Source organism: Gastrolobium bilobum, unplaced genomic scaffold (genome assembly GCF_033153095.1).
Source record: "Gastrolobium bilobum isolate Gb01-03AN ecotype WA unplaced genomic scaffold, APGP_CSIRO_Gbil_v1 utg937, whole genome shotgun sequence".
NCBI lineage: Eukaryota > Viridiplantae > Streptophyta > Magnoliopsida > Fabales > Fabaceae > Gastrolobium > Gastrolobium bilobum.
Genome location: NW_026899318.1, coordinates 290059 through 294335, shown reverse-complemented (window position 1 = coordinate 294335; position 4277 = coordinate 290059).

Sequence of the window (4277 nt, the reverse complement as noted above, 5' to 3'; positions counted from 1 at the left end):
ATTGTTGCAAATTTAAATCATGTTTATGAGAGATAAAATATGCCAAATGAGGTGTCATCGCGTAGATCTCGAAAAGTTATGTGGAATCAAATTTTTTTTTTTACCTAATTCGGATACCCGAGTCAAAAGTTATGACCTTCAGAAGTTGTACGATTAAATTGATAATTTTTTGTGCCACGTGTCAACACCAGATGAGTGATACCTAAGTTAGGCGTGAAATAGCCATAAATTTGTAATTTTTTATTTAAAATGCAATATATTAATTTTTTCCCCCTCCCGTTCATTTTAAGTTGTTTTAGTGCTGTTATAAAAAAAAAAAAAATTTGTTTTAGTGCAACTTATATAATTTTAAAAATTCAAAACCAAGCCTTGATAAAAATTTATTTTTTTCAAATGGCAAAACCCAAAAAAGGCAAGAAAATTACAAAAGTATTAGTTATAGCATTACCATTCTTGATAAGGGACGACGTGATGACTGTAGCGGAATAGCACTCGAGTATCACTTTCCTCTAAAGGAGGAACTGAAAAAACAACAATTAATTATAATTTACTAGTGACTAACTTTTTACTCCAAAACGTTACTTAAAATCAACCGGATAGTGTGGTTTATGGTGGTTTGGAATAGGAGCCCTAATGGTAATTAAGTGTTTAAGTAATCATTAAAACTAGCCCACATGGCTTCGGTGCCACAATTAAAGCGTTGTTATTGATCTTATAATCGAAATTCAGGCTAGATATCCCATGGCTCATGATTATTACTACTTCCTTTGTTTAATGGTTTATTAATATGGTGGGGTCTTTTCCTTTCCTTGCTTTTTCTATAATATTTTTTACAAGAATATGGTAGGATCTGGATATATTTAATTACTTGGTGACTAATCTTGAAAATAGTCATTGCCTAGAGTTTTCAATATTGACTATAGAATATAGGACCTATTTTAAATGCAGTGAACTTGATATGCATGAGTATTTGATAAGATAGGTAATCAGTTTGCGGAAATGAAGGAATCAAGAAAGCCAATATGCTATTTTCCAAAAAAGAAAAGAAAAAGAAAGCCGATATGCTTAGATCAACTTTATGTCCTTAATAATGATTAGACGGATATGATCTCTAAAAAAGTATTAAAATATGAAACGGATGTTATCATTACTTTGTTTCTATTTTAATTTAATACTCCAAAGTAATGTTGTGCAAAATGTAAAGAACTCTGGGATACAAAACTCCAAAAGTTAGCGATGAAAATATCCAAGGCCTTATAAAGGTCACATTAGTTGGTCATACAACCAATGTGAGACTATATATCTAAACATGTTCCCTCACACGAGAGCCTACTGAGCTTGAAGCGTAGATTATGCACATGCCCAATTTTTGGTTTAACTTTTTGTGCTTTTTATTTTAATTCCACTTTAAAGTGGGGCAGTGAAGATCGAACTTGTGACGTTGTAGTCACTCAAGCTCTGATACCATGTAAAGAACCTTGGGATACACCACCCCAAAAGCTAGCTCAAAGGATGGGAGTGCCCAAGGCCTTATAAACTCCACATTAGTGCTCATGCAACCAATGTAGGACTATATATCTCAACACGTCCCCTCACACGAGAGCCCACTGGGCTTGAAGCGTGGATTATGCACATGCCCAATTTTTTGTTTACCTTTTTGTGCTTTTTATTTTAATTCCACTTTAAAGTGGGGGCGGTGAGGGTCGAACTTGTGACCTTGTAGTCACACTCAAGCTCTGATACCATGTAAATAACCTTGGAATACACCACCCCAAAAGCTAGCTCAAAGGTGAGAGTACCCAAGGCCTTATAAACTCCACATTAGTTGCACATACAACCAATGTGGGACTATATATCTCAACACGCCTCCTCACACGAGAGCCCTTTGGGCTTGAAGAGTGGACAATGCAACAGGCCCAACCTACCTGTCCTAAGAAACGCCACAAGAGAAAGTGGGGGGCGGCGAGGTTGTGATACCATATAAAGAACCTTGGGTTACACCACCCCAAAAGCTAGCTCAAAAGGTGGGAGTGTCCAAAGCCTTATAAACTCCACATTAGTTGTACATACAACCAATGTGGGGCTATATATCTCAACACGCCCCCTCACACAAGAGCCCATTGAGCTTGAAGAGTGGACAATGCAACAAGCCCAGCTTACCTGTGTTAAGAAACGCCACAAGAGAAAGTGAGGCGCGGCGAGGCTCTGATACCATGTAAAGAACCTTGAGATATACCACCTCAAAAGCTAGCTCAAAGGGTGAGAGTACACAAGACCTTATAAATGTCACATTAGTTGCTTATACAACCAATATGAGACTATATATCTCAACACAAAACGTCATATGTGAATGGTGGTATAAAAGGACCAAATCAGATGAAGGAAGACATATAAGGATAGGGATGTCGGAGAATTTTATTTACAAACATTATAGTGTACTAAAAGAACTCCCTTCATCATAAGAAAAAAGAATTTCCTTCGTTTTCTCTGCATTCGCAATTTCGATGAAGCTAATTCTTTCTTTATTTTTATTAAAATTGTTATAGAATCTTATATGAGATTTATTTAATATATGATCTAGTAAGAGGCAATTTAAATATGAATCTTATATAATGAAAGAAAAATATTAATTAAAGATATCAATCATAATACGATAATATCGGATTTGAGCTTGGACTGCTAAAAGAAGCACTGAAGCTCCACCATCATATAATACCCACAAGTAAATTTTATAAATAAGAGATAAAACTCACGGGTACAAAGGATTTTCTCTATGTAATTATGCTATTATTGTACACATATATAACACTCCTTTGGCAAAAGTTGTTTTCCTCTTACTTGTGCATAGTGATATGTCATATTCAAAGGTATCTAATTCGTAGATACTTTAGAGAGAGTACCGAGATACAAGATAAACTTACTAGTCCACTATGTTGCACCGACACTGACACAGGACACGAGATATGACACGACACGAACTCCGACATTTTAATTCTAAAAAATATTAAATTTTGACACGTTAGGACACGTTTTGATATTATATAATATTTTCAATTTACGTAGTGTATATTATATTTAATATTCAATAATTTAACAAAAAAATAAAGTTAAACTTATAATACCCATTAATTTTGCAAAGAAACATAAGATATCTCAAATGTTTATATTAAACTCAATAAAATAGTAATCGTAACCCAACGAATCTAATAGTTGGAACGCAAAATGCAACATAACATAACCTTTAAACCTTTTTTCAGTCTTTGCAACGAATATTGGAGTGTCCGGAAGTGTCAGAGTGTCGGAAAGTGTTAGACACGACACGTCAGAAATTTTGAAGTGTCAGTGCTTCGTAGCTAGTCCATTGGACTAGACATATCTGTTTCAAGGACAAAACAAAACTGTTATACAAGGATAATAATTTTATTAAGTAATTTTAATTGTAAGCAAAAATAGCTTCAGGTAATTGAATTATCTTCATTGGATAATTCAAATTATTATTATTGCTTTATTAATTTTCTCTCACTTACAAATTTTTTTTTTATAATTTAAGAAAAAGAAGATAAAAAAAACTCTATTTAGAGACTAATAAAATAGAACGGAACGGGCATCTTCTAAAGCAAAATAAGAGTTCTTTTTTGCATTAAGCAGGAGCACTCGGAGCTTTCCATTTTGCCGTTTCCCAATACATGAATTGAGGTTATTGAAAATTTCCACTATATATTATGGAACTGTCAACTGTGTGTATATAAAACTAAGGTAAAAGTTAAAAAAAACTATTGTGCTATTGCTTTGAATTACTTATATTTTTATATTCTTTTAATTATTTATTTTGTGTGATTTTTTCATTCATCTCTTTTCTTAACACTATTAGAAATTTGACTAAATATATTTATTTTACCCTTTTAAGATTAAGAAATAAAGTGATAGAAAAAAAGGACCAAATCTTGTGAAAACTTAGAATACTTGATAAAAGACTAAAACAAAAAAAAGATAAAATGTGTCTACCTTAAAAAAATAAATAGAATAAGGACAAAAAATTAAGACCAAATATGTTAAAAATCACAACAGTGACACAAAAAATTAAAAGAAAAAAAAAAAGAAAAAAGAAAAAATATATACTGAATACAAAAAAAAATTAAGGTGGTGATGAAAAAATCCACAGAAAATTAAGTGATAAAAAATATATATAAAGATATAAGTAATTGAAAGCAACAACACAGATTTTTTGAACTTTTCCCGAAAACTAAATGAGTATCGCTAATATAGTCACTCTTTAA